Consider the following 26,872-nt stretch of genomic DNA (forward strand, 5'->3'; position numbering starts at 1 on the left):
TCCATTGCATCTGCCTAACTATTTGGGAAGAAGCCCTGGTGGTGCAGTGGTTAAGCACTTGGCTGCCAACTGAAAGGTCTGGAGTTCGAACCCAGCTGCTCCACAGGAGAAAGATGTGGCAGTCTCCTTCCGTAAAAATTAACCCATTAGAAACCCATTGCTGTTGAGTCAGTTCCAAATCATAGAGACCCTCTAGGACAGAGTAGAACTGCCTCATAGGGTTTCCAAGGAGCAGCTGTAAAGATTACAGCCTTGGAAATCCTATGGGGTAGTTTTACCCTGTTCTGTAGGGTCGCTGTGAGTCAGAATCGACTGACGGCACACACAACACCAACAACTAGTTGGGAGATGACTGGATTGACTTTAGCCTCTATATCTCTAAGAAGATGACAGCAGAGGAGCCTGTACCTGAGGCTGTCATTCATTCTACAGTCCTTTTCCAGCCAGGTACCATGTGCAAAGTAGGATGCTTGAACAGAGAAAGTCATAGTCTAGGGTTGGATTTGTAGAAAAGGTGGTCTAGATCTCTGACCAAAGCTGAGTTTTGTGCCTCTAGGGCAGCATGGATCTCTTACCTTGAACATGCTCAAAGTCATGACTGTCTTTAATCTGTGATCCTTCTAAGCATTACATTGTTTTTTATTCTCAAAGCCAAAAGAGCCTGAATTATTACAAATATGTGTTATTTTGTGCCAGCAGAATATCTCAACCCACCAAATAGGATGAGGAGGTTAAAGATTAAACTGGCTGCAGGAAATCATATGAAACAGAAGATGCAAGTTCTGAGAAGTAGTGAGGCGGCAACGGTATTGCCAGCAGATCTTCTTCTAGCCTTATTGTGTAGTGGATTGAGATTCTGGAGTCAGCTGCCTGGGTTTGAACCTGAGCTCTTCCATCCACTAGCTGAGTGATCACTCTAGTGCAGGTGCTTAAGCTCAGTTTCTGTACTTGCAAAGTGAAACTTTTAATTAATTTACTTCAGAGGGTTTTGAGGTTTTACAAAAAATAATACAAGTAAAGATCTTAACAGTGCCAGACTCAATAAATGTTAGATCTGGTTTTTATTTATAAAGAATATATCATTTTTAAAACCCACTGCCTGCTTTTGGCAGCTTTTTACTCTTTAGAAGTGATTTTAATCATTTTTGGATTCTAAATTAGACCCTGCCAGTATAAAGGAAAAGTCCCTGATTTCTTTGAACTTTGAGGGCACCTATCTTAGTTGAATGTGGAACCACCAAGTGGAGATGTCTAGTAGGCATTAAAATATTAGCATCTTCTGGATTATGTGGCTGACCACATAAGTAAAAGCCCATGTGAATGGCAGTGCCTGCATCTGTCTGTGTGCTCAGTTCAATTGTGGGCCACATGGTGTCACACCGAGCTATGCTGCCCAGAGATTCACAGAGGTCAAGAGTCAGTTGTGTCTTAGAGCTTGGGATCTGGAGTAAGGCTTCCTGGTTTGGGGCCCTGGCTCTGCCACTATCAATCTTTGTGACCTTGGATCAATCACTTAATCTGACCTTTCTTCATCTGTTAAATGATTGAATGAGATAACAAGTGAAAGTGATGTGCAGTATGATGATGCTAAACTAGGAGCAGTCACTACCATGCTACCGTTTCCAGTAGGATATTGGGCAGATCCAGGCCTTGCACATGACCCTTCCATTATGGCTTCTTTTAGTAGTAAGCGTACCCAGTGCAAATAAACCATGAAAAAAATGTGTTTCTCATTTTAGCAGTGATTGGCTTAGACACTTGTTTAATGTACATTTCCGTTCTTTTAGGAGAAATGTAACTTTTAATAATGCTGCAGTGGGAACTCTATTCAAATGAACAAGAGAGCTTTGTAGAGTTTTCATGTGACACCTCATCATAATTGGCTGACTTTGGCTTAAGTATGAGGTCTGATCATCCTAATCTGGCCTCTAGGTTTTTTTACTGTTTTGTTCAGCATACTTAGGTAAGTAGGTGTTCTCTTTGTAAACATTATGAAAATCAAAATGCCAAAACAGATTAAATGTAGAAGCAGGCTGGATGCTGCATCACCTGTTACACTTCATTATTGTGGCTAGTTGGAGTCCTCTTGGCTCAATAGCGCTCTTTGTAGTTGATTTATAAATTTATTTGGGACTTTATACCTAGCTTTATGTTTATGCACATTTAAGAAATATTTTAATAAAAATAATTTATGTCAATGTTGAGGGTCGGTGAGATTTTTCTTTCAAAGAGGGTCCATTCATTAATCAAGAAACATTAAAATAGATCATTCAGAGAAGAGCAGAGCCCTGTACACCAGCTGATTTTCTGATTTGCTGGGTACTTAGTCCACGTTTCTCTGTCCAACTCGTATGTTGCACAAAGGAACTCTTTTTTATTTTTTTTTAATGTGTTTATTATTATCTGTCTTCCCCCACTAAGATGTCCACTCCATGAGGGAAGGGACTTTGTTTTTTCATTGCTGTATCCCCAGAATCTACAATAGTGCCTGGCACGTAGCAGATTTTTTTTTTTTTAATAATTTTTATTGTGCTTTAAGTGAAAGTTTACGAATCAAGTCAGTCTCTCACACAAAAACCCATATACACCTTGCTACACACTCCCAAAGACTCTCCCCCTAATGAGACAGCCCGCTCTCTCCCTTTTCGTGTCCATTTCGCCAGCTTCTAACACCCTGCACGCTCTCATCTCCCCTCCAGGCAGGAGATGCCAACATAGTTTCAAGTGTCCACCCGATCCAAGAAGCTCACTCCTCACCAGCATCCCTCTCCAACCCATTGTCCAGTCCAGTCCATGTCTGAAGAGTTGGCTTTGAAAATGGTTCCTGTCCTGGGCCAACAGAAGGTCTGGGGGCCATGACCGCCTGGGTCGTTCTAGTCTCAGTCAGACTGTTAAGTCTGGTCTTATGAGAATTTGGGGTCTGCATCCCACTGCTCTCCTGCTCCCTCAGGGGTTCTCTGTTGTGTTCCCTGTCAGGGCAGTCATCGGTTGTAGCCAGGTGCCATCTAGTTCTTCTAGTCTCAGGATGATGTAGTCTCTGGTTCGTGTGGCCCTTTCTGTCTGTTGGGCTTGTGTCCTTGGTGTTCTTCATACTCTGGTCAAAGGAACTCTTTACCCTTCTGGCTTCTTTGCCATTCAGGGCATCAGATTATTCTGGGTATATGTAGGAGCTTTTTTGATTCTTGTCTGTGAACGGTACTTTTAGAAGAAAGGGGAAAATCTCTCTCTCTTTTATTACTCAATACCCATATCTTCCATGTTCCATTCATAAGAAAGAGCCACTTCCAAATTCCTATTTTTTCTCAGTTAAAATAGACATACCACTATTCTGTCTAGTGTTATTTCTTCTTTTGCACATTTTTATATTAGGAAGTCAGCCGTTGGCATATTGTCAGCCTCTTGCAGTGATGATATCTGGGCTTTGTGCAGTCTTTCTTTTCCAGGCAGCTCTGTGCTCTGCACGGATTACACCACTAGACCTCACAGCTGTTCCCAGAAGTAGGAAGGATCTGACCCAGCGCCCAGGTGTGAGAACAGAGGGCTGGAATAAGGGAGTCTGAAGGAAGCAGTGGGTTACTTCTTTTATGTTAGCGTTTCTGCTTTAGGCAGACTTCTGCATTTGCACCTATATTCGTATTTCCTTCAAAGCATTTTTCAAGTGATAATAGTCATTAACTCCATTGCTGGAGAGTGAAGTAAAAAAAAAAGAAGTAAAGGGGATACTAATGTAGCTTTTGAGGAATAAAAACCTGCACTCAAACCTTTTTAGGTTTGTTAAGAAAGAACTGTTTTAACTGCTGGTTTTGGTATGCTGTGTGATTTTTGCCTTGGCTTTGGAATGTATTTAAATTGATTTTATATTCTGAAATTGAGCGGTCAGAAGAAACCCATCTAATGATATGGTTGTCTAAAAGCTATTCTATTTAGCTGTTTAAAAGGTGTAAAATTGTGTTCCTAGAGTCCAGCTGTGATCATTTCATTATTTTGTTTTGTTAATTTTTAAGCACCTTGAACTTTGGAGTCAAAACACCTGGCTTCATTTTATGGGCTAATTATACAATCTAATTCTCAGTTTCCTCCTTTGTAATGAAGATAATAATACCTTAAAGGGTGGTTGTTACAATTAAGTGGGATCAAGTGCATAGTGGGTGTCAATAAATATTTTTTTTTTTTTTTTTTTTATAATAACTTTTATTAAGCTTCAAGTGAACGTTTACAAATCCAATCAGTCTGTCACATATAAGTTTACATACATCTCACTCCCTACTCCCACTTACTCTCCCCGTCTTGAGTCAGCCCTTTCAGTCTCTCCTTTCTTGACAATTTTGCCGGCTTCCCTCTCTCTCTATCCTCCCATCCCCCCTCCAGACAAGAGTTGCCAACACAATCTCAAGTGTACACCTGATATAATTAGCTCACTCTTCATCAGCGTCTCTCTCCCACCCGCTGACCAGTCCCTTTCATGTCTGATGAGTTGTCTTCAGGGATGGTTCCTGTCCTGTGTCAACAGAAGGTCTGGAGAGCATGACCGCCGGGATTCCTCCAGTCTCAGTCAGACCATTAAGTTTGGTCTTCTTATGAGAATTTGGGGTCTGCATCCCACTGCTCTCCTGCTCCCTCAGGGGTCCTCTGCTGAGCTCCCTGTCAGGGCAGTCATCGATTGTGGCCGGGCACCAACTAGTTCTTCTGGTCTCAGGATGATGTAGGTCTCTGGTTCATGTGGCCCTTTCTGTCTCTTGGGCTCTTAGTTGTCATGTGGGCTTGGTGTTCTTCATTTTCCTTTGCTCCAGGTGGGTTGAGACCAATTGCTGCATCTTAGATGGCTGCTTGTTAGCATTTAAGACCCCAGACGCCACATTTCAAAGTGGGATGCAGAATGATTTCATAATAGAATTATTTTGCCAATTGACTTAGAAGTCCCCGCAAACCGTGTTCCCCAGACCCCCGCGCTTGCTCCGCTGAGCTTTGAAGCATTCATTTTATCCCGGAAACTTCTTTGCTTTTGGTCCAGTCCAATTGAGCTGACCTTCCATGTATTGAGAGTTGTCTTTCCCTTCACCTAAAGCAGTTCTTATCTACTGATTAATCAATAAAAAAACCCTCTCCCACCCTCCCTCCCTCCCCCCCTCGTAACCACAAAAGTATGTGTTCTTCTCAGGTTTACTATTTCTCAAGATCTTATAATAGTGGTCTTATACAGTATTTGTCCTTTTGCCTCTGACTCATTTCGCTCAGCATAATGCCTTCCAGGTTCCTCCATGTTATGAAATGTTTCAGAGATTCGTCACTGTTCTTTATCGATGCGTAGTAATCCATTGTGTGAATATACCACAATTTATTTACCCATTCATCCGTTGATGGACACCTTGGTTGCTTCCAACTTTTTGCTATTGTAAACAGAGCTGCAATAAACATGGGTGTGCATATATCTGTTTGTATGAAGGCTCTTGTATCTCTAGGGTATATTCCGAGGAGTGGGATTTCTGGGTTGTATGGTAGTTCTATTTCTAACTGTTTAAGATAACGCCAGATAGATTTCCAAAGTGGTTGTACCATTTTACATTCCCACCAGCAGTGTATGAGAGTTCCAATCTCTCCGCAGCCTCTCCAACATTTATTATTTTGTGTTTTTTGGATTAATGCCAGCCTTGCTGGTGTGAGATGGAATCTCATCGTAGTTTTAATTTGCATTTCTCTAATGGCTAATGATCGAGAGCATTTTCTCATGTATCTGTTGGCTGCCTGAATATCTTCTTTAGAGAAATGTGTGTTCATATCCTTTGCCCACTTCTTGATTGGGTTGTTTGTCTTTTTGTGGTTGAGTTTTGACAGAATCATGTAGATTTTAGAGATCAGGCGCTGGTCGGAGATGTCATAGCTGAAAATTCTTTCCCAATCTGTAGGTGGTCTTTTTACTCTTTTGGTGAAGTCTTTAGATGAGCATAGGTGTTTGATTTTTAGGAGCTCCCAGTTATCAGGTTTCTCTTCATCATTTTTGGTAATGTTTTGTATTCTGTTTATACCTTGTATTAGGGCTCCTAGGGTTGTCCCAATTTTTTCTTCCATGATCTTTATCGTTTTAGTCTTTATGTTTAGGTCTTTGATCCACTTGGAGTTAGTTTTTGTGCATGGTGTGAGGTATGGGTCCTGTTTCATTTTTTTGCAAATGGATATCCAGTTATGCCAGCACCATTTGTTAAAAAGGCTGTCTTTTCCCCAGTTAATTGACACTGGTCCTTTGTCAAATATCAGCTGCTCATACGTGGATGGATCTATGTCTGGGTTCTCAATTCTGTTCCATTGGTCTATGTGTCTGTTGTTGTACCAATACCAGGCTGTTTTGACTACTGTGGCTGTATAATAGGTTCTGAAGTCAGGTAAGGTGAGGCCTCCCACTTTCTTCTTCTTTTTCAGTAGTGCTTTGCTTATCCGGGGCTTTTTTCCCTTCCATATGAAATTGGTGATTTGTTTCTCTATCCCCTTAAAATATGACATTGGAATTTGGATTGGAAGTGCGTTAAATGTATAGATGGCTTTTGGTAGAATAGACATTTTTACTATGTTAAGTCTTCCTATCCATGAGCAAGGTATGTTTTTCCACTTAAGTATGTCCTTTTGAATTTCTTGTAGTAGAGCTTTGTAGTTTTCTTTGTATAGGTCTTTTACATCCTTGGTAAGATTTATTCCTAAGTATCTTATCTTCTTGGGGGCTACCGTGAATGGTATTGATTTGGTTATTTCCTCTTCGGTGTTCTTTTTGTTGATGTAGAGGAATCCAAGTGATTTTTGTATGTTTATTTTATAACCTGAGACTCTGCCAAACTCTTCTATTAGTTTCAGTAGTTTTCTGGAGGATTCCTTAGGGTTTTCTGTGTATATAATCATGTCATCTGCAAATAGTGATAACTTTACTTCTTCCTTGCCAATCCGGATACCTTTTATTTCTTTGTCTAGCCTGATTGCCCTGGCTAAGACTTCCAACACGATGTTGAATAAGAGCGGTGATAAAGGGCATCCTTGTCTGGTTCCCGTTCTCAAGGGAAATGCTTTCAGGTTCTCTCCATTTAGAGTGATATTGGCTGTTGGCTTTGCATAGATGCCCTTTATTATGTTGAGGAATTTTCCTTCAATTCCTATTTTGGTAAGAGTTTTTATCATAAATGGGTGTTGGACTTTGTCAAATGCCTTTTCTGCATCAATTGATAAGATCATGTGGTTTTTGTCTTTTGTTTTATTTATGTGATGGATTACATTAATGGTTTTTCTGATATTAAACCAGCCTTGCATACCTGGTATAAATCCCACTTGATCAGGGTGAATTATTTTTTTGATGTGTTGTTGGATTCTATTGGCTAGAATTTTGTTGAGGATTTTTGCATCAATGTTCATGAGGGATATAGGTCTATAATTTTCTTTTTTTGTAATGTCTTTACCTGGTTTTGGTATCAGGGAGATGGTGGCTTCATAGAATGAGTTGGGTAGTATTCCGTCATTTTCTATGCTTTGGAATACCTTTAGTAGTAGTGGTGTTAACTCTTCTCTGAAAATTTGGTAGAACTCTGCAGTGAAGCCGTCCGGGCCAGGACTTTTTTTTGTTGGGAGTTTTTTGATTACCGTTTCAATCTCTTTTTTTGTTATGGGTCTATTTAGTTGTTCTGCTTCTGAATGTGTTAGTTTAGGTAGGTAGTGTTTTTCAAGGAATTCATCCATTTCTTCTAGGTTTTCAAATTTGTTAGAGTACAATTTTTCATAATAATCTGAAATGATTCTTTTAATTTCATTTGGTTCTGTTGTGATGTGGTCCTTCTCATTTCTTATTCGGGTTATTTGTTTCCTTTCCTGTATTTCTTTAGTCAGTCTAGCCAATGGTTTATCAATTTTGTTAATTTTTTCAAAGAACCAGCTTTTGGCTTTGTTAATTCTTTCAATTGTTTTTCTGTTCTCTAATTCATTTAGTTCAGCTCTAATTTTTATTATTTGTTTTCTTCTGGTGCCTGATGGATTCTTTTGTTGCTCACTTTCTATTTGTTCAAGTTGTAGGGACAGTTCTCTGATTTTGGCTCTTTCTTCTTTTTGTATGTGTGCATTTATTGATATAAATTGACCTCTGAGCACTGCTTTTGCTGTGTCCCAGAGGTTTTGATAGGAAGTATTTTCATTCTCGTTGCTGTCTATGAATTTCCTTATTCCCTCCTTGATGTCTTCTATAACCCAGTCTTTTTTCAGGAGGGTATTGTTCATTTTCCAAGTATTTGATTTCTTTTCCCTCGTTCTTCTGTTATTGATCTCTAGTTTTATTGCCTTGTGGTCTGAGAAGATGCTTTGTAATATTTCGATGTTTTGGACTCTGCAAAGGTTTGTTTTATGACCTAATATGTGGTCTATTCTAGAGAATGTTCCATGTGCGCTAGAAAAAAAAGTATATTTTGCAGCAGTTGGGTGGAGAGTTCTGTATAAGTCAATGAGGTCAAGTTGGTTGATTGTTGTAATTAGATCTTCCGTGTCTCTGTTGAGCTTCTTACTGGATGTCCTGTCCTTCTCCGAAAGTGGTGTGTTGAAGTCTCCTACTATAATTGTGGAGGTATCTATCTCGCTTTTCAGTTCTGTTAAAATTTGATTTATATATCTTGCAGCCCTGTCATTGGGTGCGTAAATATTTAATATGGTTATGTCTTCCTGATCAATTGTCCCTTTTATCATTATATAGTGTCCTTCTTTATCCTTTGTGGTGGATTTAAGTCTAAAGTCTATTTTGTCAGAAATTAATATTGCTACTCCTCTTCTTTTTTGCTTATTGTTTGCTTGATATACTTTTTTCCATCCTTTGAGTTTTAGTTTGTTTGTGTCTCTAAGTCTAAGGTGTGTCTCTTGTAGGCAGCATATAGATGGATCGTGTTTCTTTATCCAGTCTGTGACTCTCTGTCTCTTTATTGGTGCGTTTAGTCCATTTACATTCAGGGTAATTATAGATAAATAAGTTTTTAGTGCTGTCATTTTGATGCCTTTTTATGTGTGTTGTTGACAATTTCATTTTTCCACATACTTTTTTGTGCTGAGGCGTTTTTCTTAGTAAATTGTGAGATCCTCACTTTCATAGTGTTTGACTTTATGTTAGTTGAGTCGTTACGTTTTTCTTGGTTTTTGTCTTGAGTTATAGAGTTGTTATACCTTTTTGTGGTTACCTCATTATATACCCCTATTTTTCTAAGTAAAAACCTAACTTGTATTGTTCTATATCGCCTTGTATCACTCTCCATATGGCAGTTCAATGCCTCCTGTATTTAGTCCCTCTTTTTGATTATTGTGATCTTTTACCTATTGACTTCCATGATTCCCTGTTATGTGTATTTTTTTTTAATTAATCTTAATTTGTTTGTTTTTGTGATTTCCCTATTTGAGTTGATATCAGGACGTTCTGTTTTGTGACCTTGTGTTGTGCTGATATCTGATATTATTGGTTCTCTGACCAAACAATATCCTTTAGTATTTCTTGTAGCTTTGGTTTGGTTTTTGCAAATTCTCTAAACTTGTGTTTGTCTGTAAATATCTTAATTTCGCCTTCATATTTCAGAGAGAGTTTTGCTGGATATATGATCCTTGGTTGGCAGTTCTTCTCCTTCAGTGTTCTGTATATGTCGTCCCATTCCCTTCTTGCCTGCATGGTTTCTGCTGAGTAGTCAGAACATATTCTTATTGATTCTCCCTTGAAGGAAACCTTTCTTTTCTCCCTGGCTGCTTTTAAAATTTTCTGTTTATCTTTGGTTTTGGTGAGTTTGATGATAATATGTCTTGGTGTTTTTCTTTTTGGATCAATCTTAAATGGGGTTCGATGAGCATCTTGGATAGATATCCTTTCGTCTTTCATGATGTCAGGGAAGTTTTCTGTCAGAAGTTCTTCAACTATTTTCTCTGTGTTTTCTGTCCCCCCTCCCTGTTCTGGGACTCCAATCACCCGCAGGTTATCCTTCTTGATAGAGTCCCACATAATTCTTAGGGTTTCTTCATTTTTTTTAATTCTTTTATCTGATTTTTTTTCAGCTATGTTGGTGTTGATTCCCTGGTCCTCCAGATGTCCCAGTCTGCATTCTAATTGCTCGAGTCTGCTCCTCTGACTTCCTAGTGTGTTGTCTAATTCTGTTATTTTATTGTTAATCTTTTGGATTTCTACATGTTGTCTCTCTATGGATTCTTGCAACTTATTAATTTTTCCAGTATGTTCTTGAATAATCTTTTTGAGTTCTTCAACAGTTTTATCAGTGTGTTCCTTGGCTTTTTCTGCAGATATCCTGATTTCATTTGTGATATCATTAAGCATTCTGTAAATTAGTTTTTTATATTCTGTATCTGATAATTCCAAAATTGTATCTTCATTTGGGAAAGATTTTGATTCTTTTGTTTGGGGGGTTGGAGAAGCTGTCACGGTCTGCTTCTTTAAGTGGTTTGATATGGATTGTTGTCTCCAAGCCATCACTGGGAAACTAGTTTTTCCAGAAAATCCGCTAAAAAAAAACTGCAGTCAGATCCCTATCAGACAGAGTTCTCCCTCTGGCTCAGGCTATTCAGATGTTAATGAAGCCGCCTGCGTGCAGTCCAAATCCCTGTGGGACGGTTCCCCGGCTCGGGTGCTGCTCTTTCTGCTCCAAGATCAGTCACTGCCTCCCGGGGACTTCTCCTAACGGCTGCGTCCCACGCCGCCCGTGGAACCGGCTAGTCCCCCTCCCGGGGTTAGTTCAGGGGGGTGGAGCAGGTCTCTGTGCTTGTGCCGTACCTGACTGGTATGCTGGCTCCAGGCTCTGGAAACAATCGCTGCTTCCCCGTATTAGTTCGTTCTCCGTCTCTAAATCTGTGTTTGTTGTTCAGGGTTCGTAGATTGTTATGTATGTGATCGATTCACTTGTTTTTCCGTGTCTTTGTTGTAAGAGGGATCCGAGGTAGCGTCTGCCTAGTCCGCCATCTTGGCTCCGCCTCTCCAATAAATATTTTTTTTAAAAAAAAAACCTATCATGATCTTTTTGTCCCACAGAATAAAGTCCAAATTCCTTGGTGTCACTTCTGGATCCTCCACAGACTGGCCCAGAATGACCTCATAACTGAGTTCTTACTTTCCAGCCAAATATATAACTTCACTCTTCATTTTCCTAAATACAGAATAGTGGTTTTTGAACTTTTTGACCAAGACTCTCAATAGGAAAAAAAATTTCACATATGAAACAAAAGTTCTCAATAGGAAAAAAAACATTTTACGTATGAAACAAAAGTTTCATGAACCAGTACTTCATCTTGCCATGTGCAGTATATCTATTCTATTTAATTGAGGAAGACAGTGCTGGTCTTGCCCATTAAAATGATAGCAAGCAGGTTGTAACCTACTGTTTGGAAAACATCGCTCTAGAAGGTCCTCTGTCCCCATTCCTTGAATTTCTACCCCTCCTTTGAGACTTATAGTCCCCCTCATGAAATCTTCCTCATCTTTGCATCTGGGTGGCCTTCTGTGAGTGTAACATTTTTTTCTGAATGCCATTTATGACGTTTACTACACATTGGCTTTTATGTTAGTTACTGCTTTATAATTTGTCTCTGTGACTAGATTGCCAGTACCGTGAGGGCATGGGGCCATCATTTATCAACCTCAGCACCTAGCAGGGTATCTTGTTCTGTGAAGCTCTCAGAGGTGTTTGTTAAGAGATTGCCTGGTGTCTTGGTTGCATCCCTACCTTTGTGATGACATTTGAAAAGCCATAAAATAAGTATCTGTGTGTGTACACTTGGGACGGGGGAGCATCTTGTCATTACTGCTGCCTAGACCTGATGTTTTCATCTGTTGGGCTGCCTTGACTTCCTGTGTATCTGAAAAGGAATGATATTAGGTTGGGATTGTGATTCTGGCTTCTAAATGGAGATTCTCAATTTCCTGTTGTCTGACATGCTGGATCTTAGAGGTTCCTTTCAGCTCTGTGAGCAGAGATCAGCTACGACCTCCCCTTTAATGGAAGTCAGCCTGATATCTTCCAAACCTGTTACCTCTACAGCATGTAATAGATGATTTTAGCCTGTGAGACCTGCATTTTACAGTATACGATGCTTTTAGATGTGTGTGTGTGTACACTGATCTGTAGATCCTATAAGTAAAGGTATTTATATACAGTATTTTATTTATTATTCATGTGGAGCCCTTCATCTACGGTAAAAAATATATCATATAGATCACAGTAGAGTATTGACATCATAACTATACACAGTATCTTACATTTGGAGCCCAGTTTTAAAATCCTGACTCATGATACGATTGAGAGCATATGATTGAGAGAAGTGCAGGACCATTTCATGCTTACACAAATTATCCACCTAAAGGTCAACCTCATTTGAAGAAACTGATTTAATTTAGGAAAGTTATTTCTTTCCCTTTTTAGTCTTGACTGAATTAGTAATAGATACTATAGAACTGTTCAGGCAGCTATATAAACTAATAAATCTAGACATAGCAACATCTATCTTTGGACAGTAAATTGATAAAATACATATCAGAAATATCTAGAAATTAGAAGTTAATACTTAACATTTAATGAAATAAACAATAAGTTCAAGAGTTTTATTTTTTATAATGATTTTCTTTGTCGTAATACTGGTGGACCTCTAGGTTTTTGTGGTAAATCTGTTCGTCCATAGGAAAAAGATTTTTTTTTTTTTTTTTTAATTTCTGGAGCATCAGACACTTCCAGGGACTTGTGAAATGAGTTTAGTTTCTTTGCTTAGAGAATTTGCACACAAGCTTCCTCATTTAGATTCTTCCCCATCCAGTCTGCCATTTACCAGAACTATGTGTCAAAGGAAGCAGGATTTGTCTTAAGAGAGATCTGGAGAAAATCTTCCTTCAGTATTTAAAATGCTTGACAAAGTCATGTTCACATAGAAGTCAGTTTTGAGATGAGGAAGTTAAAATCAGGTGGCTTATTTTGTTACTGGCCAAATGCCCATCTGATATGAATGACATGGAGCACTAATTAATCACCCAGGGTCTCCTCATTCGCTAATCACACTGCATGGAACTTCCCTGCTGGCTGAGGCTCAAGGGCAAACTGTGGGCTTACAGCCGGATTATTTTTCATAAGCATTGTGCTACCGCTATAAATTAATGTAAACCTAATACATGCTGTCAGTGGTTTACTTTCCCACGGCGACCCTCTCTGGTTAAACAGCTTTGAGTGAAATCTTATATTAAGAATTAGAAGAAGTTTTTTTGCAAAAGGGGGGAAAAAAAAAGATTGCAGTCTTCCCCGCCCCCCCCCCACAGTATATACTGTTTCAGTTTTAATAAAAATCTGCGAGGTTAATTGAATAATGCACAGATGACGTGACAGTTGTTTTTTGTTATCTGGAAAGTGAGCCTGTCATGCTTAAGGAAGAGATTACTTTCATTACATTTTAAGTTGCAATGTTAGTGCATTTATCAGGTGCCTGCTGTACACAAGGATCCCTGGGAGGTACAAATGGTTAATGTGCTCAGCTGCTAACTGAAAGGTTGGTGGTTTTAGTCCACCCAGAGGTGCCTTGGAAGAAAGGCCTGGCAATCTACCTCTGAAAAATCATTGAAAACCTTGAGTACAGTTTTACTCTGACACACATGGGATTGCCATGTGTTAGAGTCAACTAGACAGCAACAACTGATTACTGTACCCAAAGCAGTGTGTACCTTAACTCACTTAATTCTTACATCAGCCTTATGTGGTTGCTATTACTTTCTCCATTTACAGGTGAAAAGATTGAGACTGTGTTCAGTAACTTGTCCAATGTCACATCTGGTAAATGGTGGGGCCCCGCTTTGAACCAAAGTCTGCCACAAAGGCCATGCCCACTTGACTGTGTTATTATTCATATGTTCCCTTTATACTGTGTGACTTTTAAATAGTATAAACTTTAACTTAAGGAAATTATACACGGCCTAGCCCTGGCGGTGCATTGATTAAGAACTCGGCTTCTAACCAAAAGGTTGGCAGTTCAAATCCACCAGGCACTCCTGGGAAACCCTGTGGGCTAGTTCTGCTCTGCCCTATAGGGTCGCTATAAATGGGAATTGACTCGATGGCAATGGGCTTGGTTTTTGGTTTTCAGTCTTTAAAGATTTAATTCCTATTTCCATATTGATTTTTTACATTCATCTAAATTAATAAATAAATCATCCTAGAAGCACATTGTCCTATATCTTCAAATCATTTTAATGCTGCTTCTGTTCAGAGAACAAAAAATTGTAAGCATCTTTATACCAGAGGAAATAAGTGCAGCTTATTCACGTCACTCACATTGTTGTTCATCATGAGACTCTTTTAAACAATTCTGGAGAAAAGGAAAATTCCAGAGTGCACGTACATGGATAGTTTCCAAGGCAATGCCTCTTGGCTGCCGTTGAGAACGAAGCCTTGTATCCTGAAGCTGTGAATGGTTTGGCTACAGCTTGTCCTATATGTAAATTAATTTCCTAGAGTCTATGTAAAAAAAAAAAAAAATTTTTTTTTTTTATGCCTAAAGCTCTTATATAAAAGAACCTGTAAAAGAGTAATTTGTCAAAACCCATTTCCCTTTTTTAAAATACCTAACTATTTTTTTAACTATAGAGAGCAGGTTGATATTTAGTGGCTTACATGAGTTCGGTGTTAAGCCAACACTTTTCTTCTTAGTATGCAGTGCTGATGTTCTTGGTTGAAAAGAATCCATTCCATTTCTTTTTATAGTGTCATGAAAAGTTGGAAAGAGGAAAAACTGAGCTGAACATACAGAATAAATAACTAAATGGTGCCGTCAGGCTGCCCTTTTGTTTTCAGACATCCCCCCCTCCTGCGTCCTTTGTGAGTCACTGAGCCAGTAAGACCGATCAAAGATGCCTCAGTGTATAGAACATTTTATGTGAAGGTTATTTGTCATCCATAACAAAGGACTAATTGCCTCTAGGCCTCCTTTCACATGGTAATCAATGGATTTGGATCTCCTGGGTATGCTCTGGGTAGCCTATATTCATCTGTCATGATATTTAAAGCATCAAAAAGACATGTCAATCCAGTAAAAACATAAGGGGATTTTAAACGTAAGTGTGGAAAGGTAAAAAGGACCTTGAAATGTAGGCATCTGCCATCACATTTTGTGGTTGTTTGATTTGATCAGAATTTTAACTTCTGTGATAGCTATTAAGAAGCCTACATGGCATTTCTGGAATGCGGCATGTTTCTCTCAGAGTTTGGCATTTCAGAAGGCCCACTGGGAGAAGCTTCAATTCCTGTTTTAATATGAACTTGAAGTTAAAGATGATCTACCTGAGGTTCTCAAAGATGATTTCCTGGATACCTTTGTTACTGATGTTATCAGTAAGATTTCATTTTAAGGGAACATTGTAAATTCTAATAAAAAGTCAGCGTATTCTGAATATAGTTTTCTGTAGTGGCTTTGCCTGTCTCTCTCCCTCTCTGTGTGTGTGTATTGGGCATGGGGGCTGGTAGGTTAGCCAAACATGATTCAATTCATTGTATATAATATCTGGAAGATTAAAGTTATATTCTCCTAGTGTTCTTTAATAATTACTTCTGACAAGCTAAGACAAAATGTTTATAAAAATTTATCTGAAACAGGCAGTTTTTTAGGAGTATTTTTAGTGTTTATAATTAAACAAGAATATTTTTTAATGAAAGAATTATACACTAACCACAGGACAGACATCTGCTTAATAACAGTCATATTTTATCTTTAAATGTTTAAATGTCATCATGTTTCTTAGAATAGAAAACAGATTTAATCATCAAAATGAAACAAAAAGCAAAAAAACACAGACTCAGAAGAGCAGAGACCATTTGAGTTAGGTTAAAAAAGAAGTACCAGAAATAGCTAGTGCTTAACATTTCCTTGGCCTTCTCAACCCTCATCTAGCTGACTTCCAACCAGAGCAGACCAGAGCATGGGTGCTGGAAAACAGCCTATTGGGTGGGAGAGAAACACTAGCCCCTCTTCTGTTAAACAATAACACGAAATGTCAAGAACTGCGGAGCCGCTGAGATTTTACCCTACTTGCCATCTGACAAGTTACCCTGCCATGGTTTCATGGGTTCTGGCAAAAGACGCAAGACTCCTGCGTCAGAAACAGAGGGCTTTTTTAATCACAGCAATAACAATAGCCCAAGTATCAGCATTTTTGTTCTCTTTTCCTGAGCCTGAGTTCCCATAGGATGATGCAAAGAGGGCCAGGTGACACCTATATACATAGTGGGTTATGTTATAGGAGAGGAATCCTGAGTTTAGGGAGCCTGAATCTTTTATAATGGTTAGTAAACCTGCTTGACCCTTTTTCTCTGAAGGGAAACACTGTATCTTCCAGTGCTATTTGGCATACAAATTCCCTTTAAAAAAATGGTTCATGATAAAGGACTTACTTCTAATTCCAATCAGTTCCTCACTCATAAGATATACTGAAACATGAGAGAACTGTCTCCCAACACAAAGTGCAGGCAGTCTCTGGGTTACAAACATTCAACTTAAGGACAACTCATACTTGCCCTACTTGCCCTTTAATATTACGTAAATTATGCCATCTAGTTGATTCTGACTACTCACAGCGAGCCTATAGGACAGAGTAGAACCGCTCCATAGAGTTGCCAAGGAGCGCCTGGTGGATTCGAACTGCCGACTGTTTAGTTAGCAGCTGTAGCACTTAACCACTATACCATCAGAGTTTCTTTCTTGCACTAAAGTAAGGCTAAATAAGAACTGTGTGCACCTTTTCCAACTTACCTATAAATTCAGCTTGAAGATACAGTTAGAAACGTAACCCAGGGACTTCTGTACTCTGGAAACAGACACCAAATAAAGCACAGATTTCGAGACTGACTAATCTGCACTGATTTTGAAGGGCAACATATGTGTCGGATGATTTAACCAGTAGTTACAGCATATATCTTACTCTGTTATTTTAAAAGATGGGAAAAAAAAATGTGATGTTTTAATTACATCAAGTAACTATATAGAAATCAAATGATATATTACATTGGGCAAATCTGCTGCAAAACACCTCTCAAAAGTATGAAAACCAAGATGTCACTTTGAGGACTGAAGTATGCCTGACCCAAGCAATGGTATTTTTAATCACCTCATATGCATGTGAAAGCTGGACAATGAATAAAGAAGACCAAAGAAGAATTGATGCTTTTGAATTATAGTGTTAGCAAAGGATAATGAATATACCATGGACTTCCAGAAGAATGAACAAACCTGTCTTGGAAGAAGTACAGCCAGAATGCTCCTTAGAAGTAAGGATGGTGAGAGTTCATCTCATGTGCTTTGGACTTGTTATCAGGGGGACCAGTACCTAGAGAAGGATATCATGCTTAGTAAAGTAGAGGGTCAGCAGAGGAAGACCCTCAATGAGATGGATTGACACAGTGGCTGCAACAATGGGCTCAAACATAGCAAGGACCATGAGGATGGCACAGGACCAGGCAGTGTTTAATTCTGTTGTACATAGTATCATTATGAGTCGGAACCAACTAAGTGGCAGTTCCTCTCCTATATAAGAATATTACCAGCCATCATAGAGGTGACCTCAGTTCAGTCCTGAGTTCTTTTTTGGTAGTTGCCATCCCTCTCAGCAAGTCTTGAGTCTTTCCCAGTCACAAAAGAGGGGATTGTCAGATGGTGCTGGAGTCAGGGACTAGGTTGAAGTAAGGAGAAGTTGCTTTCTTTAATGCCTTTTTCTTGCTCTGTTTTAATCTCAATTTGATTGAACAGAAGTGATCCCCACTGTTTCAGCCCGTTTGCTCAGGAGAACCAGCCCCTTAATCTCTCTAACTTAATGCATAATTGTAGGTGAAGCACTATCCCTCAATAGGCTGTGGTGACACCTCTCTTTTCTGGTTTCCTGCTGCCTGTCTTTCTCAGTCTCCAAGTCCCCCTCTGTGCACTTCCGCGTAACTCTTAGTGTTCTCCAGGATAATGCCTTGGGCTCTTCTCTACATAGGCCTTAACTATCTAGCACTTTTGGAGCATTTTCTACATGCCAAACACTTTGCAAAGTAAGCACACTACATGGGTATCTAATCCTCCCAGTGACCCTATCAGATATGTACCACTCATCTCTGTATTTTGTAGAGGAGGAAATGAAGGGCTGACAGGTTAAGTTACTTGTCCTAGGCCACACAAGTAGTAAATAGTAAAGCCTGGATTCTAACTTAAGTTTGATTCCGAAGCCACCTTACTGTCCAGCCTCCTGGCCCTTGTGTATGTGGCAGGACATTTCCATCTGAATATCCGACATTAATCTTAGTGGTAACATGAATATACCATGGACTTCCAGAAGAATGAACATATCTGTCTTAGAAAAAATACTGCCAGAATGATTTTTGGAAGCAAGGATGGCAAGGCTTCATCTCATGTACTTTGGATGTGTTATCAGGAGGGACCAGTCCTTGAAGAAGGAACACTAAAACTGAACAGAAAAACTAATCTTTCTCCTAAAATCTTCCACTTCCAGCATTCCTAACTTTGTCAATGGCATCATTGCCTACCAGGTTGCTAAAACTAAAAACCTGAGAATTTTCTTAGATTCTCTCTTTTTCTCATCTTCAACAACTATTTCACTCATTTACTCAACAAATACTTATTTAGGACCTACTGTGAGCCACATAAGCTTTGGGGACACAGAGTGAACTTAACAGACAAAAACCCTGGTCCTGTAGAGCTTTGATCTCATAATAATTAATATCCTTATTTTACAGATTTGGAAACTGAGGAATAGGTTAAGTGATTTTCCTAAGGTCATATGCTTAGTATTCAGACTCAGGCATGGTGAAGGGCACGTGATCTTAACCTTCTGCTTCCTGTCGCCAACTCTCATAGAGTTTCCACCCTAATATTCTCTTCTGTCTTCAAGCCACTGCAAGTGCCTCTGCCTTGATTTTGGCCGTTGCCGTTCTCCCCTGGATTACTGCAGTAGCTTTCCAACTTGTCTCACTGCCTGCAGGCTGGCCTCGCTTCAATTCACTCTCCATAGTGTACTGGAATGATTTTTCCAAAATGCAGATCGGATCCTATCCCTGTTTGCTGAAAATCCTCGTTGGCTTCCCATAGCTTGGTGGTACCTTGATGCCTACAACATGTACAGCTCCAGGTGATAAGGCTCCTGCTTACTCCTCTAGTCCAGGGGCTCTCAAACTTTATCATGCATCAGAATCACCAGAAGGGCTCGTTAGAACTTGTTGGGCCCTGTCCCCAGAGTTTCTGATTCCAGAGGTCTGAGGCTGCCTGAGTATTTGCATTTCTGACAAGTTCCCCACAATGCTGCTCATGGTGGTACAGAAACCTCACTGTGAGAAGCACTACCCACCTGATGCGGTGCCTGGCTGTCTGCACTGCAGCCACTGTAACCACTTGTGGGTTCCTAAGGGGACGTGCTGTTTTACCCTTTGATCCTGTCGCTTACGCAGTATCCTCTGCAGGAGATGGTCTTTCTCTCACCTTCCCTTTAAAATACAGTTCAAGATCTAGGAAGCTACCTCTGACCCCACAGTGATCCCACAGCCTCACCTTTGTGTTTCTATGGCAACCCATGTGTGTCTTGGGGAAGGGACTGTTCCCTGTGCTTGAATTGTGGTTTTACATGTTTTCCCTCACCCACTGCGCCCAGACTGTTAGCTGTTTAAGAAGAGAGATCATCTGTTGCATAACTTCTATATCCTGGCCCTAGCACAGTGCCAGTGTATTTTGAAGATATTCATTAAACAAATTGAGTTATATAATCCTACTTGTACATTAAAAAAATTAATCTTATATTGAATTTTATTTGCATTAACCCTTAAATCTTGCTTAAGATTTTTTTTTTTTAATGTTCTTAAGATATTTCGATACAAAAACAGTGTACATCTGAGAGTATTAAACTTTCAAAGATGCCATTAGCATGAGCTGCCCTGCTTGGCTGTTTAACAAAATCAGCAGGAGCTTCTTCCCACAAAGGCTAATGTTTATAGATAACTTACTTCTCATGCTGTGGTTTCAATGACTTGAGTTATCCCTCAGACCTCCTCAGGCTTCAGAACATCTCTGTGGTATGTTTTCAGCCTTGGTTTTATCTAATCAGAGAGTTACAGATGGACTAGCCCAGGCAGTGTAAGCCTGCCTTTTACCGAGACAAGCAAAGGTCTGTGGGCTGTAAACTTGCAGGCTCTGTGCTTCCATCCAAAAGTGGATAGCTTAATCCTTCACATTCCTTTCTACGTGCCTGCTTTGCCTGTGTAATTTCCAAGAAGAGTATAGGTTTTACTGCCTGCATAGCACTTTCCTTTTCTCTCCCTTTCCATCACAACTTCCTAGTTCTTGGAAAATATTAAGCCCCAAGACTCTAACAAAGGAGTTTCCAAAGAAGGTTGTCTCTGGATTGTAGACATTGATTCAAGGTGCACCCTGGCCTTCTCCCAGTGTAGTACAAGTTCAAAGGAAAATGGGGGAGGAGAGAACTCCAGCCCAAAATGTTTGGGTACCACCAAAGAGGCCTCTCCTGTACTACTCCTCACCCCCAGCTTCCTTCCCAGGGTCTGCTGTGCAGTACTACTTCTGTAACCATTTCTTGGATTCCAGCTATATCATTCTGTTTCAAGAATTCAACAAGCAGGCAGGGTACACTTCTTTCCTGCAGGTGGAAGTGTGGCTGAATTAGGCATTCCTTCACACACCAAGTAACAACAGCTTACCCGGTTGTTCAAAACAACTGGTATTTCTACTCAGTTATTTGGAAAGTAACAATACACTTTGCAAGACCATTATTAGCCCCTGGAGCCCCGTAGTTCTCAAGCCTGTTTTTCATGTTTTTTAGTTAACAATGAGTTTGTCACAGGAGTAGAGCATGAAGGACATTAATCTAGTCTCTTATTTATGTCTTAGGACCCTTTTGGTTGCAAGTAACAGAAACCCCCCAAAGTAACTTGAGCTAAAATGGGGGAGTGGTACTTATAATAGGAACCCAGGGGTATTGCATAGAACCCAGGATCAGGAAGTACAGGTTGACCTCCTGGAAACAAGGAGCAGGAAGTAGTTCAGGAACAGAAGTTACTCTTGTTCTGTCTTCTGCTTTCTCTATCTGCGTACTCCCTCACTCTCCCCAGAACACACACCCTCCTACTATATTCTCTAAAAATCACTGCGTCTGATTCCAGCTTCCTGGGAAAGAGAGACTTTGGCTCAGCCTACCATTTAATGGATTGGCTCTTCCTGAGTCACATGTCTGACCTCAGCCCAATCTTCTGTCTAGGGAGGATAGAGTGGAGATTGGGCTGTCCTTTACAAACAAGGCTTCAGGGGCCTACCCTCGAGGGTGGGGGTCAGCTTTCAGAAAGGGAGAGTGTAAATTGAGAAACTACCCCAAACAATATTATTTACAATTTATATCTTACCTTCATCCAAAAGGATTCAGTACAGAAATGGGTATAATGAGACAAAAACCCATCCACATAGGATATAATACAAAAACAAGGTGTGATGATAAGTTTCGGGAGAGAGAAGACATATCAAGAAGCCCCGGCTGGGGAGATCAGCACAATTGGACTAAACCAAAAGCAAAGAAGTTGCCTGAGTAAACTGAATGCTTCTAAGGCCAGCGTAGCAGGGGCCGGGGTCTGGGGACCATGGTTTCAGGGGACATCTAAGTTAATTGGCATAATCAAATCTATTAAGAAAACATTCTGCATCCCACTTTGAAGAGTGGCATGTGGGGTCTTAAACGCTAGCAAGCAGCCATCTAAGATGCATCAATTGGTCTCAACCCACCTAGATCAAAGGAGAATGGAGAACACCAAGGACACAAGGTGATTACGGGCGCAAGAGACAGAAAGGCCACATGAGCCAGAGACTACATCATCCTGAGACTAGAAGAACTAGATGGTGCCTGGCTATAACCGATGACTGCCCTGACAGGGAACACAACAGAGAACCCCTGAGGGAGCAGGAGAGCAGTGGGATGCAGACCCCAGATTCTCATAAGACCAGACTTAATGATCTAACTGAGACTAGAAGGACCCAGGTGGTCATGGCCCCCAGACCTTCTGTTGGCCCAGGACAGGAACCATTCCCGAAGCCAACCCTTCAGACATGGATTGGACTGGATAATGGGTTGGAGAGGGATGCTGGTGAGGAGTGAGCTTCTTGGATCAGGTGGACACTTGAGACTATGTTGGCATCTCCTTCCTGGAGGAGAGATGAGAGGGTGGAGGGGGTTAGAAGCTGACGAAATGGACACAAAAAGAGAGAGTGGAGGGAGAGAGCGGGCTGTCTCATTAGGGGGAGAGTCATTGGGAGTGTGTAGCAAGGTGTATATGGGTTTTTGTGTGAGAGACTGACTTGATTCGTAAACTTTCACTTAAAGCACAATAAAAATTATTAACAACAACAACAAAAAAAGCCCTGTCTGAGGAGAAACCTATTTTAATGCAGGATTTCAAAATTTAGTGGATTTTTAAGTTTTGGGGCTAATCACATCCAGAATTTATGACCCAACATGCTAAGGTAAGAAATAGAAATGTTTTTAAATTTAACTTAATTTCAGCATTCTGACTAAAGTTTATTAGTAAATGAACAGGAATATTGAAGACACTGATTGTGGGAGGATGCTTAAGCTGATATCACGGGAGAGAGAGAATTAATTGGAGGGCAGGAACTGCTGCCCCCTTTAAATGGCCACACACTCTCACAGTCCCCATTACTCCTGTTGTCTGACCCCTGGCCACTTCACTCCTTTACAGTCGTGTGTGTGTGTGTGCACGCGTGTGTCAAATAAGGATACCTGCAGTAAGTGGTACAGAAGTCCAGAAGAGAGTACCTCTCAGCAGTGTGAACTGGGGTGTTTTCTTATACTTGGGGGAGACAGGACTTGAGCAGGATTTATATTGACCAGTTGTAGGTCTAGGGAGAGAGGTAGAGAAGTATATGAGGAAGAGGGAGAGAACTAATATGGATGAAGTACCAACTCTACCAGGCACTCGATTGGCTCCTTGAATCTCAGTTTTCACATGATCACATTGATCCTCACACCTGCATTGATGGGGACACGGGGCCTTGAGGACATCAGGAAACTCACAGTGATGCTTTTTTGCTCAGAGGAGAAGCCACAATCCTCACCCTGTCCTTCGAAGCCCCACACAGCCTGGCTTTTGTTACCCCTGTCCTGTGTACGTCAGCCACTCCTGGGTTGTTCCTCAGACAGGACTTAGTGCCTTTGCTAGGCTGTTCACTTTGCCTAGAACACTGTTCCCCCGACATAGCCCATTAACTCTTTTACCTCCTTCATGTTTTTGCTTATAAGTAGCTTTCTTGATAAAGAGCCCTGGTGATGGAACAGCTAAGCGCTCAGTTGTTAAGTGAAAGGTTGGTGATCCCAACCACCCAGTGGCTCCAAGAAAGAAAGACGTGGCCGTCTGCTCCTGTAAAGATTTCATAACCCATTGTCGTCGAGTTGATTTCAACTCATAATGACCCCATGGTACAGAGTAGAATTGCCCCACAGGATTTCCAAGGCTATAATCTCTACAGAAGCAGACTGCCACAGCTTTCTCCCGAGGAACAGCTAGTGGGTTCTAACCACCAGTCTTTTGGTTAGCAGCCAAGTACTCCTGTAAAGAATGCAGCCTAGAAAACCCTATGGGGCAGTTCTACTCTGTCTTATAGGGTCGTTATGAGTTGAAAATTGACTCAGCAGCACCCAACAACAACCGCTTTCTTCATGAGACTTACCTTCTTCATACTTTTAACATTGCAACACTCTCCCACACCTCCTTGTACTTCCAGTCCCATATTTTGCTGCTCTCTTTTTTCATAGCACTTGTCACCTTCTACAAACCCATGTAATCTATTTATTTGTGTTTATTTTGTTGCACAAGAGTATGGATTTTTTTTTCTCTTTCCTTATTTTTTTTAATTGGACTTTAGATGAAGGTTTACAGAACTAGTTTCTCATTAAACAATTAATACACATATTGTTTTGTGACATTGGTTGCCAACCCCATTACATGTCAACACTCTCCCCTTCTCGACCTTGGGTTCCCTAGTACCAGCTTTCCTGTCCCCTCCTGCCTTCTCGTCTTTGCCCCTGGGCTGGTGTGCCCATTTAGTCTCTTTTTGTTTTATGGGCCTGTCTAATCATTGGCTGAAGGGTGAACCTCAGGAGTGACTTCATTACTGAGCTAAAGGTGTGTCCAGGGACCATACTCTCGGAGTTTCCCTAGCCTCTATTAGACCGATCTTTTTTTGTGTGTGTATGAGTTAAAATTTTGTTCTACATTTTTCTCTGGCTCTGTCCGGGACCCTCTATTGTGATCTCTGTCAGAGCAGTTGGTGATGGTAGCCAGGCACCATCTAGTTGTGCTGGACTCAATCTGGTGGAGGCTGTGGTAGCTGTGGTCCATTGGTCCTTTGGACTAATCTTGCCCTTGTGTTTTTGGTTTTCTTCATTCTCCCTTGCTCCAGAAAGGGTGAGACCAGTGGAGTATCTTAGATGGCTGCTCACAAGCTTTTAAGACCCCAGACAAAGAGCAACGATTTTTGTCTGTTTTGTTTCTTGATTTATCCAAAGCCCCTAGATGTCTACTTGGTACATAGTGAATACTCGCTACGTATGGTTTGAATGGTTTAAGACCCTTTCCTAAGATCTCAAAGCCATGAAGCTCTGGAGCCAGGGTGCAGCAGGCAGACTGTGCTCAGGCCGCACTGAGGAAGCCATTCAAGCTGAAGTGAAGTGAGAGACGTTGACGCTGGCACAAATGAACGTCCTGTTTACAAGTTTGGGTTTTATCTGTCACACCATCTTATTATCATAAGGATTCCTGACAGTCCGAATGTACAGATATTTGTCTCCCCGGTGCAAAGTCACACAGGGACCTGGTGGCAAAATTGACATTGACTTTCTGTGTATTGAATTTTCCACCAGCCCACACATACTCCTTTGGCATGGCAAGAATTATACTGAGAGACATTTTATTCCTGATAGTAAAACCCTCCTCTGTAAAACCAAACCCAGTTGCCTTCGAGTCAGTTCGACTCATGGCAACCCCATATGTGTCAGAATAGAACTATGCTGATCGTTTTTTTTTGTTTTATTGTTGTAAAATTATATATAATACAACACAAGTCAACATTTTTCACACATACGGTTTAGTAACATCAATTACATTATTCATGTTGTGTAACCATCAGCAATAATCTTTGCCAGATTTTCCATCACCATAAACAAAAACTCATGACTTCCTAAACAATGGCTCCCCGTTTCCCCTCGTGGGGCTGATTTTTTCTGGAAGTAGATCACCCTTTGGTTAGCAGCCCAGTGTGTTAACCATTTGCACCACTCAGGGACTCCTTGTTCTATGAAGACGCTTTTTTTTTTCTCCCTAAGTATTCAGTACACTGTGTGGCCTGCTCTACCCTGCCCGCCCCGACCAGAACGGGAGTGCTGTGCAGACCAAAGTGTCAGAAGGTGTCTAATAAAAAATACATGTGTTGCAGCATTAGGAAAAGACATCTTTCCTAATGCCATTTTGTCTCTTTCCTCCCTTCTGTGACAAGCATTTTGAACGATCTCTCTTGTTTATTCAGGCAGAGCTTAATTTTTTTAAAAAACTTCATCAGAGCGCTAGCCACCCCTCCCGCCCTGTTGTTATTTAGGGTAATATTTTTGAGGCTGTCATTCAGGTGAGAACACTGACGTGGTTTTTGTTTTCCTCTCTCATGTTTACCTTGCTGCATTGTTATTTTGAGTCTGGTCAGGGAAGCTGGACAGATGCTGCTGACGTAATTGCTATTTTTTAAGCAAAGAAGGTTGGAAGTGCGAGTTGCCTGTGGACTTAGATGTACACCATATACATCACTGTTTGCTTTTTATGAATAAGTAGCTGAGGGGACTAATGGATTTTTAAATAATTTATTTTTAAAAAGTACACAAGTTTAAAGTTGCTTCAAAGAGAATTCAGATAGCAGCCAAAATAACCTATAAAAGAAAAGCGTCCTTCAGAAATGCTGCTGGATCTTAAGCTGGTTATGAAGTTGGCACCCGAGAGCTATTTCTGTCAGAAGGGACATATGATGGAATTTTGAAGAGCCACGGTCCCCGTGTAGACGATGCCAGAAACATATGCAATATTCTTAACACCTCCTTCTCCTTCACCCTCACCCCTCCCCATATCCAGTCATCGCTGAAAATGTCAATTTTACTTCTAAATGGTTCTCAATATCATTCACTTCTCCACAATATTGCCATCTAAGATATCATCAGGCCTTGCCAGGATGACTACGGTTGCCTCTTTTTTTGTCCCCATATACCCACTCTGGACTCCATCTAATCTTTTCTGCACCCTGGGCATCATTTTTGTGAAACCCATATGTGATAATGGGCCACCTGCCCACCCCACCCCTGACTATGACACACTCTTTAGTGACTTCTTATCACTCTTAGAGTAATGACTGGATTTCTTAACATGGCTTTGAAAGGCCCTTCACAGGCTGGTCCATGTTGCATCTCTAATTGCAAGCCCCACAGGCCTGTCCCCCCCCCCCCCCCCATTCTCTGTGCTCTTGCTACACCAGTCTTTAGACTGGCCTTTAGACTGTTTCTCTTGTCCTTTTTGTCTCACCACAGGGCCTTTGTACATTCTCGTCCCTATTCCTGAAACACTTTTCCCTCCTTCCTTTGCCCATTAACTTCTCATCCTCTGAACCCAGATTATACATGCTTCATTCAAGGAAGCTTTCCCTAGACACTGTCTGGGTCAAATCCCTGTCTTATAGGCTCTCTTGGTCTGCATAACTTTTCCTTTATAGCACCATCAGGGCCGTTTTATCTTTTTCCCTGTGATTATTTGATGAAAGTCTA

General features: G+C 40.7%; 1 protein-coding gene across 1 annotated transcript in view; it reads left to right on the forward strand.

The window, feature by feature from the left end:
• TSPAN5 (tetraspanin 5) overlaps positions 1 to 26,872 on the forward strand; it is a 212,764-nt gene that overhangs the window by 137,617 nt on the left and 48,275 nt on the right. The window lies entirely within an intron of this gene.

The sequence above is a fragment of the Elephas maximus genome, chromosome 5, assembly GCF_024166365.1.
Source record: "Elephas maximus indicus isolate mEleMax1 chromosome 5, mEleMax1 primary haplotype, whole genome shotgun sequence".
Classification (NCBI taxonomy): domain Eukaryota; kingdom Metazoa; phylum Chordata; class Mammalia; order Proboscidea; family Elephantidae; genus Elephas; species Elephas maximus.